Source organism: Papaver somniferum, chromosome 8 (assembly GCF_003573695.1).
Source record: "Papaver somniferum cultivar HN1 chromosome 8, ASM357369v1, whole genome shotgun sequence".
Lineage (NCBI taxonomy): Eukaryota > Viridiplantae > Streptophyta > Magnoliopsida > Ranunculales > Papaveraceae > Papaver > Papaver somniferum.
The window spans coordinates 53586269-53602902 of record NC_039365.1 but is presented as its reverse complement, the minus strand read 5'-3'; the positions used below and the strand labels follow the sequence as shown (position 1 = coordinate 53602902).

The window sequence follows — 16634 nt, the reverse complement described above, 5'->3', positions numbered from 1 at the left end:
AACAATGTACTGCAAGGGAGTACTTTGATTCCAGAGATCAATCTGTACAAATCCGGCCTAAACTAAGAAATGTCCGTTTCAGACTTGCTTTGGTCACAAAGTGAAGGAGAAGGGTTGGTCTTAGGGAGGGAAGCGAAGAGAATGTTGAGACCAGAATAATTGATTCTGGAAGAGCGGTTATTTGACGACTTGTATCAGAAAGTGAGACGCTAGCAGGTTGTAAGGCTAGCAAGTGACTTCTGTGTATGGTGTCTTCTCCTCACCAAAACTTGTTCTTGGTGGAAATAGGTGAGACCTATTTATACAAGTCGCAAAAAAACGTACCCTGACCTCATAAGAAGTGGAAACGGTTGAGTAATGGAAGAGAATGATAACCGGTAACGCCTGGAATTGATGTTTCCATAATGAAGGATACATTCACCATTATTTCATGTCATTACTAACCGCCTTACTCTAATTACACTTTATTGTAATAGGCGTATTCCACGCCGCACGCTGTCAACCGCCAGACCAATACCCTGATGAGCATCCCGCAGTTTGTGACATGTCTTGATGTCTCGAGTGTTTTCGTTGAAAACGTGTAGCATGTTGCTATTATTTGGCAAGTTAAAGTTGAGAGGCTTACCGGTTCGGTGCCGACCTTCAACGGCCGAGATTTTGCATCTTGAGAGGAAGGGTAGCCGTGACCAAAGAGTTGGAAGCATAGCCAAAAGGTTGCCACAAGTCATGTAGTTTGGTGGAAAGCTTGTACGGATGAGATCTGTGTCTCATGAGGAGGGGTAGCCGTTGATTGTTGCAACTCTCCGTTTGACAGCCAGCGCCATGGAGGCATGACCGGCATGGCTCGTGCATGCTCTTGGCGCAGCCAAGTTAGGGTTTGGTACAAACCGCGGAATTTTAGCATCGCATCCAAGAGGTTGCCACAAATCGTTTGGTTTGGTGACAAGCTTGTACGACTGAGATTTTCATCTTAGAAGGAGGGGTAGCCGTTGATTGTTGCAACCTTCCGTTTGACAGCCAGTGGCATGGAGGCATGGCTCGTGCATGCTCTTGGCGCGGCCAAATTAGGGTTTGGCACAAACCGCGGAATATTGGCATCGCAGCCAAGAGGTTGCCACAAATCGTTTGGTTTGGTGGCAAGATTGTACGTATGAGATTTGCATCTCAGAAGGAGGGGTGGCCGTTGATTGTTTCAACCCTCCGTTTGGCATCCAGCGGCATGGAGGCATGGTCGGCATGGCTTTCGCATGTTTTAGACGCGTCCAAATTAGGGTTTGGAATAAACCGTGGAATTTGGCATTGGGCCAGAAGTTGCCATGCGTTTGGTGGCGAACTTGTACGGCTGAGATCTGCATCTCAAGAGGAGGGGTTGCTGTTGATTATTGCAACCCTCCGTTTGGCAGCCAGCGGCATGGAGGCATGGCCGACATGGCTTTGGCATGTTTTAGGCGCGACCAAATTAGGGTTTTGGCATAAAACGTGGAATTTGGCATTGGGCCAGAAGTTGCCACGCGTTTGGTGGCGAACTTGTACGGCTGAGATCTGCATCTCAGGAGGAGGGGTAGCCGTTGATTGTTGCAACCCTCCGTTTGGCAGACAGCGACATGGCCGACATCTTTTAGGCGTGGCAAAATTAGGGTTTTGGCATAAACAGTGGAATTTGGCATTTGGCCAAAAGTTGCCACGCGTTTGGTGGTGAACTTGTACGGCTAAGATTTGCATCTCATAGGGAAGGGTAGTAGTTAATTGTTGCAACCCTCCGTTTGGCAGCCAGCGGCATGGACGACATGGCTTTGGCATGTTTCAGGCGCGACCAAATTAGGCTTTTGGCATAAACCGTGGAATTTGGCATTGGGCCAGAAGTTGCCATGTGTTTGGTGGCGAACTTGAACAGTTGAGATCTGCATCTCAAGAGGAGGGGTAGCTGTTGATTGTTGCAACCCTCCGTTTGGCAGCCAATGGCATGGAGGCATGGCAGACATGACTTTGGCATGTTTTAGGCGCGACCAAATTAAGGTTTGGCATAAACCGTGGAATTTGGCATTTGGCCAGAAGTTTCTATGAATTTGGTGGCGAACTTGTACGGCTGAGATCTGCATCTCATGAGGAGGGGTAGTCCTTGATTGTTGCAACCCTCCATTTTGTAGCCAGCGACATGGAGGCATGGCCAAATTAGAGTTTTGGCATAAACCGTGGAATTTGGCATTGGGCCAAAAGTTGACATGCGTTTTGTGGCGAACTTGTACGGCTGAGATCTGCATCTCAGGAGGAGGGGTAGCCGTTGATTGTTGCAACCCTCCGTTTGGCAACCAGCGACATGTAGGCATGGCCGGCATGGCATGCCTTTGGCACGGTGGTGCAGCTGGCATGGTTGGCATGCCTTTGGTGCGGAGGTGCGGCTGGCATCGTTGGCATGCCTTTGGCGCAGAGGTGTGGCTGGCATGCCGTTGGCACGGTGGTGCGGCTGGCATGGTTGGCATGACTTTGGCACAGAGGTATGGCTAGCATGGTTAGCATGCCGTTGGCATGGTGGTGCGGCTGGCATGGTTGGCATACCTTTGGCGCGGAGGTGTGGCTGGCAAGGTTGGCATACCGTTGGCACGGTGGTGCGGCTGGCATGGTTGGCATTCCTTTGGCGCGGAGGTGTGGCTTGCATGGTTGGCATGTCGTTGGCACGGTGGTGCGGCTGGCATGGTTGGCATGCCTTTGGCGTGGAGGTGTGGCTGGCATGCCGTTGGCACGGTGGTGCGGCTGGCATGGTATGCCTTTGGCGCGAAGGTGTGGCTGGCATGGATGGCATGCCATTGGCGTGGTGGTGCGGCTGTCATGGTATGACTTTGGCGCGGAGATGTGGCTGGCATGCCATTGGCACGGTGGTGCGGCTGGCATGGTATGCCTTTGGCGCGGAGTTGTGGCTGGCATGGCTGGCATGGTATGCCTTTGGCGTGGAGATGCGGAAATTATGGTTTAGCAGGTCGAAACCCTAATTATAATGTACGGCATGCGCGGTTGGCATGCTTGGCTAGCATGCGCGGTTGGAATGTGCGGAGATGATGCCAGTCAATACTGAGGGTTCTATCGTGGAACATAGCATGTATAAAAAAAAGGTACCCTGGTAAATTTCACGTTGACATATTATGGCTCAATAAATATGCTAGTGGAGATATTGGTACTCTCGACTTCGTTTTCTTATAGAGTGACGTCACGTTAGACTAAGGTTTTACGATTTTAACCCTAAGCTAAAAACCACCATCAACAGCAGCGTAATAAAGGACCTCGGAAAGACTTCTTGTAAATAACTCCATCGCGAAGGTCATACCTCCCTTATTTTGATTGTATTTTTCGGGCCTGCTTCAGGTCTGTGGGCAGCATTTTTTCTTTAATAAATAGATGAACTCTGGTTCTCCAATCTTCTTCGTTACTGAAATATTCATCCTCATTAGCTCTTGATAGGATATCATCTTCGATATCTTCTCCAGCATCGTCGTCAGCGATGTCCTCCCCCACATCGTCTTCACGATTTGTAACGAAGGATTGTTGCGGGTTGATCGAAGGTTCATACACTCTTGTTATCTTGATGGCCTTGACGCTTTCATCCCTTAGCATAGGTGATATGTATGTTAAGGCATCAGCATGCCTGAGGTCTCTTCTACATAGATGTCAGAACTTGATGTTGGATATTTGTGATGCTAGGGTTTGGACCAGATCCATATATGCTGAGAGGGTCTCGTCATAAACATTGTATTCCAGCTCCACTTGTCGAATGACTAGTTATTAATCACTTGTTAGGCGTACGTCCGTTATTCCCATTTCTATTATCAACCGAAGTGCATGTACTATGGCTTCGTACTCCACGATGTTGTTGGTATGCCCCTTGAACTCCATCCTTAGTGCGTGCACAATCCTATCTCCGGTCGGGGTGGTGATAACGATGCCTATGCCCGCTTCTTATTTATTATTCGATCCATCGACGAAGACCTCTCATCGTCTTTGACTTGAGAGTTCGAGTACATCAAACAGATCTTTATCTTCTCCTTCTTCTTATAGAGTGTCCTTCACCTCTTCGTCATTGTCCAGGGGTAAGTCTACTAGAAAATCCGCCAAGACTTATGACTTTTGTGCAGTTTGGATCTCGTGGATGATATTGAATTGATCAAGATGAGTATTCCATTTTGCTATTCTTCCTACTTTCCCGGCGTTTTTTAGGACAGCTTCCAGCGGTGCCGTGCATGAGACACGAACGTAATGGGTTAAGAAGTAGGTTCTCAGCTTTTGGGTTGCCCATACTAATGCTAGTATGAGTTGTTCAATCTTCATGTAGTTTCTTTCTGCCGGGTTGAGAGTCTTGCTGACATAGTAGATTGGTTGTTCGACCTTTGTGTTGGTTTTGACCAATGCCACACTGACTGCGTCTTCGGTCGCTATTATGTAAAGGGCCAGCACTTCGCCAGGATCGGGCTTCTGGAGGATCGGGATTGTGGACAAGTATTCCTTAATCTTATGGAAGGATTCTTCACATTCATCGGTCCATGCGAACTTACTTCCTTTCTTGAGGATGTTGAAAAAGTGCTTGCAATTTTCCGACGATCTGGCGATGAATCTTCCCAGTGCTTCCAGTGATCCGTTGAGCTTTTGGACCTCTTTCAAGTTTTTTGGGGATGGCATTTCCACAATGGCCTGGATTTTAGCAGGATCGACTTCGATGCCCCTCTTCGTCACTAGATATCCAAGGAACTTTCCCGACGTGACGCCGAACGTACATTTTTCTGGTTTCACTTTCATGTTGTGCTTCCTCATGGCATCGAAGATATCTCGCAAGTTTTGATGGTGGTCCTTCCGCAGCTTACTCTTGACAAGCATGTCGTCGACATAAACTTCTAAAGTGTTCCTAATCCATGGCTTGAAGATAGCATCAACCATCCTCTGGTATGTTTCCTCTGCATTTCTCAGTCCGAAGGGCATCTTTGTGTAACAGTAGAGGTCGTGCGGGTGTAGAATGATGTATGTTGTTGGTCTTCTTTTTCCAGGGCTACTTGGTTGTACCCAGAATATCCATCCATGAATGATAATTCTTCGTACCCTTCGACGGCTTCTACCAGTTGATCGATGCTTGGGAGTGGATAACTATCCTTTGGACATGCCTTATTGAGGTTGGTGAAGTCGATGTATATTCTCACTCCTTCGTTCTTTTTTGGCACGATGACCATGTTCGAAATCCACGTTGGGTACTTTACCTCCTTGATGAATCCAGCTTCTAACATATTTCGGAGTTCTTTCTCAATCGCCTGGTGATATTCTGGCGGAACCTTTCGTACTTTTTGTCTAAAGGGGTTTGTTCCCGGCTTTATACGAAGCTCGTGCTGGATTATCTTCGGACCAATTCCTGGTATATCTCCTAACTTCCACACAAATATGTCCGCATATTCCTTGAGTAACTTGATCAATGCTATTTACCGTTGTTCATCCATTAAGGTTCTTATCTTAATTATCTTCGGATTCTCTTCGGTCCTTTTATTGATCTCCTTCGTGGGTTCTACAGATGTGAATGTAGGTTTTGGTTCCCCTAGGATAGGAACATTCTTTAATTGCTACTTGGTAGGCTCTTCATCCCCCTTAGCTGCGGAGGTACCTGCCTCAGTGTTTAGATCGGTGCTTTCCTTCGACAAGCTTTTTCCTGAGATTTCTTCGAGATAAAGGTCAATTGCTTTGTCCTTGGCGGCCGCTTTGTTTTTATTTCTCCGAGACTTCCATTGCTCATCTTGTTCATTATTGAGTTGGTTTTGCAGAGCTTGGCATTCTCGGGCAGTGACCTGATCTCCTTTAATTTCCATTACCCATTCGGGCGTTGGGAATCTAAGGTATTGGTGATACGTTTCTGATACTCCTTTGAGTTTGTGTACCCATCTTCGACCGATGATGGCATTGTAGGGAGAATGAGCATCTACCACGCTGAACCGAGTTTTGATCTTCATTGGTCCTGCCTTTACTTCTAACACAATGTCTCCTAGAGGCTACGTAGCTGCGCCGTTGAATCCTTAGATGGTATAATAAGAGGACATAAGTTGCTCATCATTTAATTCCATTCTTTTGAACGTATCATAAAACAGAACGTTTACTAAACTTCCTCCGTCAATCAAGATCTTTTTGACGTTGCATCCTTCTACTGCTACCGGATCTATATTCCATATCGCTTGACATATTTTTTTCCATATATCGGTATATTCTCTGATGTTTCTTTGTATGCGACCGCCAGCGAGAAGAGCTTTTCCATCCCAGTGTTCACGGCCTTGTTGTACATGTAAGTTCTCAAGAATTTCTCGGTGAGCTGGCTTAAGAAATCAATGGAATTGGGTGGTAAGTTATCGAACCAGGATAATGCCGATCCTTTCAAGCTCGAAGGGAAATATCTGCAGAGGACCGCGTCGTCCTGATCCCATCATGCCAAAATACGGTTATAATAACGAAGGTGGACCGCGGGGTCGCTGGATCCATCATAGCATTCAAACGCTGGTATGGGAAACTTCTGAGGAATGAGATCTTTGGCCAAGTGAGGGGTCAGTGGTGTGGTGCTGGATTCCCTCATAACTTCTTCTAGCCTTCCTCCTCCTTGTCTTACTTTTAGTTGTTTGATTTCAGCCATCATTTCGGCACGAAGGTCCTCCATTGCATGCTGGTGATCATCTTTGATTTAGGATTGTCATGACCTTCGGTTCTCACTATCGAAATAGTCCGAGTCTTCGGGAACATAGTCTGGATTGGATGATCTGTTTCCTATGGCTGCTCTTCGGTTTAATGGTTCGGTATTGTTGGCATTTTTCAAGACGATCCTTTGGTCACGATCCGGCCCTGGCGCTTTAGAATTTGCTTCATCATGCTGGTGGGCCGCTCCAGCACTTTGGGCGATCTTGTCCCTGAGCTCTTGATTTTCCCGAGCCAATAAGGCAACTGCATCTACGTATACCTTCTGTTCATTTTTTCAACTTCTCGAGCTCTGCTATTAGTTGGAGGGAATGATTTGATCCTTGGTTCGGTGTCCCGACCTACCTCTGCCCACCAACGGCCACAGTATGATCTTCATAAACTGTTTGGATTAAGGGCATAGGAGGATCGGGAGTTACCACTGGCGGCTCAACATGAGGGGTCGCTGGTTGTTTTATTGTCAGCAAGGGCTGGATAGTCGGTAAGGCTTGGTTTTGATCATTTGTTGGCCGCATTCCGGAGGCTGGTTGTTGCATCGTTGAATCTGCAAATCATTCACGTTGTTCATGAGAACGGGAAGTCGATGCTGTCTTCGATGCATCAGCTTTGGCCGCCATAGCTTTGACTGATGCCGCTGCTATAGCGTTGGCATCTAGTGGCGAGGTGATTTCCGCAGTATCCGGCTTCTGGCTTGGTGCCTTCGTCTTTTCACCTTTTTGCTTACTGCGTGTCATAACTGGTGTCGTCCTTGGTGTTTCTTTTGACGATGCTTTGGTTTTTCCCACATCCTTCGTTTTCTCCATATTTAGTTCTCTGCAAAAACAAGACATCGTCGAAAACAAAAACAGAATCAACATTGGTTTTTTTAGCAAAATTAATTTAAAGAGAGAGGGCAAAGATCTCAACGTACACTTAAAGATTTTCAAGGAAAACAAGGCTTGGGGAAAACTTTTTCAATAGAGTGTTGATCCAATCATTGGAAACATAGATCGACGCATGGATTTTAAAGTACGTTACTAATACAGGTAGATCTCACTTAAATAAACCCAGATCTTCTCCAAGAGTGATAAAAAACTTAGATAAAATGATTTCAAAGGTATTCACCCGGAGATCCGTTTTAAAAGAAGGTGTTAAATGGATCTAGAAGGCTTACATCTGTTAGAAAACAAAGATCTAAGAAATTCTTCCAAAGTGAACATTTGGTCTAATGCGTTTTTGTAATAGAAAACGTAGATAAACAAGGGGTCTTTGAAAGGAACAACAAAACACTATTACACGGGGAATAACGCTGAGAGCCCAAAAAAGGGTAACATCACAGGGAAAGATAAATCTTTTACCGGGACATAGTCCCTGTTTCTAGCGCCGGATTGTGAACACAAAAATAATGATGGTATCATCGTGTCCACAAACAAAGTTCGCAATCATAATGATGTGATTTGTAGATAGTGGTAAAAGTGTTTCGATTCTCAGACTTGTGAAGGATATTAATTAGACTTAAATCCTAATATTAAAATAGAAAACTCATTAAAAATTATAGCAAACTCAATCAAAGATGATATCAATACTAAAAGAAACACTGAGGCTAAGATTCCACTATTTTCCAAATTCAAAGTGATTTAATCCAATATTTATATTCATGCAATTTTTTCGTTCAATTTGATTCTAAAATATTGCAACAAGTAGATTCTCAAAATAACAGGGGTAAATCCGAAGCATAGAAAATCAAAAACCTAGGTCCAAGCATGCTCTATCAAAAGAAATAACAATTGCTTAACAAGAATCATTCAAACAATTTTCACTCAAGGCAAAACAATCATAAAAATAATTGCGATAAATAAATAAATAAGAATATACCACTTTTTGTTGGAAAAATAGCTTCCTCTGTCGCCTCAGCAATGGGGTTTAGATCCTCATATTAACCACTTGCTCAAAATACATGCTTGTTGCTCAAAAGTTGATTAAGAAGAAGAGAAGGTATAAAACAGCGTGTTTGTAACGGATATAATCGTTACGAACCACTGTTACAAAGTACCCTAACACAGAACTGTTGCGAACTCTAAATAGTTGTTACAGAAATTGTTACAAAGTGACTGAATTTTGAAAGAAAAGGCCACGGATTCTGCGACTGTCTTCGTCTGTCCAATGTTCTTCAGCTTCGTCTTCTTCCTCCTGTTGCTGCAACTTTCTCTGCAGTGTGATTTCTTCGTACCAGAGCTTCCCCTAAACTACGTAAAGGCCCCAAACTACTCGATAGCTCCTTTTGGAACTCCAAGCAACATATATATATGCCACGGCACGATCAAGTCTCCAAGAAATCTCTGATTTTCTTCCTTTTCTTTTTCCAAAAGTTACGAATATAATTTTCATATTTTCTTCACACGTCTCCCTGTTTAGTCCAAACTTTCCTTTGTTGATAGATTCGAATCCATAAGGAGATATTCACTATCCCATTCCCCACGTATTACCAAATTTAGCCGAACATAAAATCCGTGAACAACTACTCCCCTGTTTCACATGTTTTAGGAAATCTTCCCATATCTCCCTTTATCTTCGATTTTAATCCACGTACCTTGCATGTATGATCAAACCAAGCCCAAACCAACTTGGTCTGCTGAAAATCCACGAGAATATCACGTCCAAATCCAATTCAGGGAGTTCGCTATTGATAATAATTTTCCCGCCAAAATTCAGTGCGTTTAAACCATAAAGATGGTGTCCCCCTGACAATGGCTGGGGTGGGAATAGCTGGTTGGGTTCCCCTTAGTAATTTGGGTACCCCTTATCCATTGCTAGGGGTCCCTTTAGCGATTTTCTGGTGTATTTTTAATACTTTTCCTAGGTGCGTCTAACACTTCGTCCGGGTGCCAACAACATTTCTTCGGGGTGTATTTAGTGATTCGTCCGGAGAGTGCAAACATCACTTTTCGAGCCAATTTCGCCACAAAAGTTTATTTTTCCAAAAATACCTACAAATAAATAAAACACCATAATAAGTACAAAAATGATCCATAACAATATATAGAATCGAGACAAATCGGACAGAAAAATGTGTCTATCAAATACCCCCAAACCTATTATTTGCTTGTCCTCGAGAAAAACTAAAATAGAAATGAAATCCTAACTCATTGTCGCAGGCATCGTCGATTGCATTTAGCGTATGCAATAAGCCTTTAGACCCCTAGGTGTCCCTAGTGGCGGAGTGTTGTCTCCGGAGAGCTTACCAGAGGTGTACCCACAAAACCTTTTTACTCCAGACCCTAGCTATCTACACAGAACCTTGGTTGGCATACTTATTGACTACAGGAGGAAGTACCCTGATGAGAAATTCCAATTGTTGTACACGAGTTTGTACTCAAGCATACTAAAATTCATATGAAGTGACAGAGCTCTACTCAGATAGTCGCACTATGGACATCAATATCCGGAGTCAAAACTAATCACATGGATAGATCAAGAAGATGGATATAGAAAAACATAGATGGTTTTGATGTTTACTAGGTGAACGGTGTTTCTCATATCTGTCTGAAGGCCTCCGCCAAAATGAACCTATCCTAATGGACTGAGATACTAGTCTGACTAATATCAACACACTGGCATATACAAGGGTACCAGTGGTCGATAATCCTAACTCTAGGTCAACACAACTGGCATATACAAGGGTTCCAGTGGTCGACTTTATTGAATTTATTCCAGTTGGTCTGATGGTCTGGTTCAACTCTTTTTTTTCTACATTTTTTTTTGCATCTCAATCACTCTAATTCACCCTAGCATTGGTAACAACTTGAATCGTGAGCCCCACCTAATCACCTAGAGAAACATAGTTTAAAAACAAAACAAAATAAAAACAGAAGTGAAAAGGACTCAACGAGATATTGTGAAACTATCATGTTATTTCTAACACCTGAGCTCTGTGCTTTTATGAATAGACTCTTTAGATGTTGCCATCTAGTCAGATTGGTTCCTCAACTCCTACAACCAAAATGCTTCCATCCACTTAGATTGGTTAGTGCCATCCTTAATAAGCATAAATTTCTAGGCTCTGGAGTTTAATTATTGCAACGAAAAGGTAACAAAAAGTTCTACCCCACCCCCAAACTTAAATCTAACATTGTCCTCAATGTTTCTAATCAAAGAACAGTACCAAAAATATAAGTAATATGAGGAAATAGTAAAGAGAGAAGTCGGAAAGATAGTACCTGGGTGAAGTGTAACAAAAAAAAAACTACAAAAATATTATACAACATACAAAATCGCCTCGATGGTCAATCAAGGTAAACAGGGTCCTCCAGAGGGACCTCCTCAACATCACCTGTAGGAAAAGGCTCTAAAAAGGGCTTCAATCGCTGACCTTTAACCTTCGAAGAACTACTACCATCTGGTGTCTCAATCTCAACAGCGCCATGAGGAAAAACAGTACGGACCACAAAAGGACCGGTCCACCGAGAGCGCAACTTCCCGGGGAATAGATGCAAACGAGTGTCATACAGAAGAACTTTTTGACCTGGAGAAAATGACTTTCGTAAAATATTCCTATCATGCACAAGTTTCATTTTGTTCTTATACTCCTTAGCACTATCGTATGCATCTCTACGAATCTCGTCCAACTCATTGAGCTGGAGCTTTCTTTGAGCTCCTGCCTTGTCAAGTGAAAAGTTTAAGTTCTTAATAGCCCAATAGGCTCGATGCTCTAACTCAACAGGCAGGTGACATGCCTTGCCAAACACTAAACGATAAGGTGACATTCCAATGGGTGTCTTAAACGCAGTACGGTAAGCCCATAAGGCATCAGTAAGCCTCGACGACCAGTCTTTCCTATTTGGATTAACTGTTTTCTCTAGAATACGTTTAATTTCCCTATTGGAAACCTCTACCTGACCACTAGTCTGAGGGTGATATGGGGTTGCTACTTTATGGGTAATACCGTATTGTTTCATTAAAAGAGAAAACGGTCTATTACAAAAGTGTGAACCTCCATCACTAATTATAGCTCGCGGCGTACCAAAACGTGTAAGTATATTCTCTTTCAAAAACTGGACTACGACCCTGTGGTCATTCGTTTTACACGGAACCGCCTCAACCCACTTAGACACATAGTCTACAGCGACAAGTATGTAAAGATAACCAAACGAAATAGGAAATGGACCCATAAAATCAATGCCCCACACATCAAAGACCTCAATCACTAAAATAGGGTTCAAAGGCATCATATTTCTACGGGAAATGGTTCCTAACTTCTGGCAACGCTCACAAGAAACACAATGACTATGGGAATCTTTAAACAACGAAGGCCAGTAAAATCCACACTGCAAAATCTTAGCAGCAGTCTTCTTAGCACTAAAATGACCCCCACATGCATGTTCATGACAAAAGGAGATAATACTAGACTGGTCACTCTCAGATACACATCTCCTAATAATCTGGTCCGGACAATACTTAAACAGATAAGGATCGTCCCAAAAGAAATGCTTAACCTCGGCTAAAAACCTAGAACGATCTTGCTTACCCCAATGTTGAGGGGTTCGACCAGTAACAAGATAATTCACTATATTTGCATACCAAGGTGATTGGGAAACAGAGAACAATTGTTCATCAGGAAAGCTATCCCTTATAGGAAGGGAATCACTAGGGGAACTAACAACTAGCCTAGACAAGTGTCTGCTACTACATTTTCTGCACCCTTTTTGTCTCTAATGTCTGGGGAAAATTTGTAACAATAGGATCCATCTAATCAATCTAGGTTTGGTATCCTTCTTAGATAAAAGGTATTTCAAAGCAGCATGATCTGTATAGATTATGATCTTAGAACCTAATAGGTAGGACCTAAACTTATCCAAGGCAAACACGATGGCTAAAAGTTCCTTCTCGGTAGTTGTGTAGTTCATTTGGGCATCATTCAGAGTTTTGCTAGCATAATAAATCACATGAAGTAATTTGTTTTCTCGTTGTCCTAAAACGACGCCTATAGCATAATCTGAAGAATCACACATAATCTCAAAGGGTAGGTTCCAGTTAGGTGCCTGGACTATCGGGGCAGTAGTGAGTAAAGTTTTAAGCTTCTCAAAAGCCTCTAAACAAGCATCATCAAAGACAAACTTAACATCTTTTGCAAGCAAATTGCAAAGAGGTCTAGAAATCAAGCTAAAATCCTTAATGAATCGACGGTAAAAACCTGCATGCCCTAGGAATGACCTAATATCTTTTACGGTTTTTGGGACCTGTAAAGTCTTAATAAGGTCAACTTTGGCTTTGTCTACCTCTATACCCTTTGAAGAGACGATGTGCCCTAATACAATTCCTGATTTAACCATGAAATGGCATTTTTCCCAATTAAGCACTAAATTTTTTTCCTTACACCTAGTCAACACTAATGTCAAATGATGCAAGCACTCATCGAAAGATGAACCAAACACTGAAAAATCATCCATAAAGACCTCTAAGAACCGTTCTACCATATCAGAAAATATGCTCATCATACAACGCTGAAAAGTTGCAGGGGCATTACATAGCCCGAAAGGCATGCGTCTATACGCAAAGGTACCAAAGGGACAGGTAAAAGTGGTTTTCTCTTGGTCTTCTGGGGCAATAACGATCTGATTATAACCGGAGTAGCCATCTAAGAAGCAATAGTGACTATGTCCAGCTAATCGCTCTAGCATTTGGTCGATAAAAGGAAGGGGAAAGTGATCCTTCCTTGTGACCTTGTTCAATTTCCTATAGTCAATACACACACGCCATCCCGTGGTCACTCGGGTTGGGATTAATTCATTATTATCATTCTGGACTACAGTGATACCTGATTTCTTGGGGACAACCTGAACAGGGCTGACCCACTTACTGTCTGAAATTGGGTAAATAATACCCGCATCTAACAACTTAAGCACCTCTTTTCGAACTACCTCTTTCATGTTAGGGTTCAGTCGACGTTGCATCTCCCTAGAAGGTTTGGAGTCTTCCTCTAAATGAATCTGATGCATACACACAGTAGGACTTATACCCTTAATGTCTGCTATAGTCCACCCTAAAGCTTCCTTATTGTCTTGAAGTACATTTACTAGCCTACTTTCCTGATCACTATCCAAATGGAAGCTACAATCACAGGTAAAGTCTCAGATGGGCCTAAAAACACATACTTTAGAGTATCGGGTAGTGGTTTAAGGTCCAACTTTGGGGGCTCTTCTAAAGAAGGAATTAGGGTAGTCTCAGAAACTGGTAACGGTTCGAACCTAGCTTTCCATCTATCAGTGTCTAACACAGGGGTAGAATCTAATAGAGCATTCACCTGTTCAATAGTGCTATCGTCGTCAAAATCTAAACCAAAATGGGATAGACAACTTTCTAATGGGTCTTCAGACAAGATGTTTGGTAATGACTCCTGAACTAAGGCTTCTATCATGTTCACCCCTCAACACATGTGTCATCTAGCTCATGAGGTTGCTTACTGACATTAAAAATGTTCATCTCCATAGTCATATTACCAAAAGATAAACTCAACACCATTTCGACAGTTAATGATCGCATTAGACGTAGCTAAAAATGGGCGACCTAAAATCACAGGTATCTGGTTCTCTGGGTCAGGGACAGGTTGGGTATCTAGGACCACGAAATCCACTGGATAAATAAACTTGTCGACCTCAATAAGAACATCCTCGATAACACCTCGAGGGATTTTAACAGACCTATCAGCTAACTGCAGTGTCATCTGAGTAGGTTTCATTTCACCAAGTCCTAGCTGTAAGTATACATGGAATGGCAGTAAGTTCACACTGGCTCCTAAGTCAAGTAAAGCTTTTTCTACCCGGAAGTTACCTATTGTGCAAGCAATGGTAGGAGAACCTGGGTCTTTGTACTTTGGAGTTGTGGTGTTCTGAATGATTGAACTTACGTGACTAGCTAAAAAGGCTTTCTTATGGACGCTAAGTTTTCGCTTTCGCGTACACATATCCTTAAGGAACTTGGCATAAGCAGGAATTTGCCTAATTGCATCTAATAAGGGAAGGTTTATGGTAACTTGCTTAAAAACCTCCACTATGTCATTAAAGTTCGATTCCTTCTTTGTTGGTACTAATAGCTGAGGAAATGGGGCTCTAGGCCTAAAATCAGACCTTTCAGGAACCGAATTCACATCATAGAAACTTTATCAGTCTCTTCAGCTACTGGTCCTGAGAGGTGAGATCCTGAGGGGTGAACTACAGTATGTTCACTATCGGGCATGGTTACCTTATTGTCTACAACTCTACCACTTCTAAGGGTTCTAACAGCATTCAATTGATTCGATGGTTTTGCACCTAATTCATGAACTCCTCTAGGGTTGGGTTGTGTTTGACTAGGAAACTTACCTTTTTCTCTCAAAGAATCACTTATCAGACCAACCTGGGTTTTTAACTCGGAAATAGCCTGACTATTTTCTTGTCCTATCCTGTTACTAGCTTGTAGACTTGTTCTACGGATAACTGGAATTTTGCAGTTTGCTGAGTTAACAAGGCGAGAGATTCCTCTAAACTTAGGATTTTCTTATCTGACTGATTCTGAAACTGAGCTAGTCCTGAAGGATTCTTAGTATAGCCAAAACCTGGGGGAGCATTAGAATTACTAAACTGACCTTGACTTTGGCCCTTAGACCACGAAAGGTTCGGATGGTTTCTCCAACCAGGATTATAGGTTTCTGAATATGGGTCAATCTTTTGACGGTTATCAAATCTAGTGTTATTAAAAGAGCACTGGCCTGCTCTTCAATATTCTGACCTTCCAAAAGGCTCCACTCTACCACTAGTCTGGCCCACTTCTAAGGCTTCTAACCTTTTTGCTATAGCAACAATTTTGGCATCTGATTCATAGCCTCCTTCTACCCTATTAACGTTTCCTCTACTTAAAAGAATTGTTTTTTGGGGTGCCCTACTATTTTCCCATTGCTGGGTTTTTTCGGCGATTTCATTAAAAAATTCCATCGCCGCATCAACAGTTTGGTTTTCAAATCCACCAGTGCATAGAGACTCAACCATGGTCGTTGTGGAATAATCTAAACCCTCATAAAGGATCTGAACTAGCCTAACCTTTTCTAAACCATGATGAGGACACTGGGATAATAAATCATTGAACCTTTCCAAATACCTATATAAAGATTCTCCCTCTTGTTGTGAAAATGTGCATATTTGCGTCCTAATAGACGATGTTTTGTGCCTAGGGAAAAACTTATTGAAAAAGGCAGATGTAAGTTGTTCATATGTCTCAATTGACTCGGAGTCCAAACTATACACCACGACTTGGCCTTATCTTTCAGGGAAAATGGGAATAACCTAAGTTTCAAAGCATCATCATCTAAGCCTCTAATTCTTAGAGTACTACAAATTTCCTCAAAATCCCTAACATGGTAATAAGGGTTTTCATTTTCTTTCCCTAAAAAGATTGGGAGCATCTGTAAGGTCCCATGTTTCAGTTCATAGGGTGCTTCCGTTTCAGCTAACTTAATACACGAAGGACGGGTAGTCCTAGTTGGATTCAACAAAGCTTTCATAGTTGCCATTTCTGGCGCTATCGGAGCAACATGGATTCTCTCCTCAGTCAAAGAACGTTCAAAAACAGACTCTTCAAAAGCCGGACTTTCTAGATTAAGGTAATCGAGACGCTTCGAACTACTAGGTTTCTCTTTGACAAATCTACCTATTGCGTCTCGTTTACGTTCAGGCATACAATAGAATTTTCTAAATTGGAAGGGTAAGCAAACATAGATCAAGGCCGACTCAACCAAATCAAACCTATTGATTTCTAGCAAACAAAAAGCATGATGGATCCACTTAGATTGTTTCTAGACCAGCTTCTAATCCTTCGAACGGGAATTCGTTATAATTTAAGCAAACCCCTCTGGAATCAATCTGAGTTAACGTAAGTTGAATAGAGGCGAGGGTAGCTCGGTGGATCTTTGATACCCAAGGCCTCAC

The 16634-nt window shown here is 42.8% G+C and overlaps 1 pseudogene; it reads left to right on the top strand.

Moving 5' to 3' along the window:
* The first annotated feature begins 15756 nt into the window (after nt 1-15756).
* On the top strand, nt 15757-15856 carry LOC113307170 (annotated as a pseudogene).
* The last annotated feature ends 778 nt before the right edge of the window (nt 15857-16634 follow it).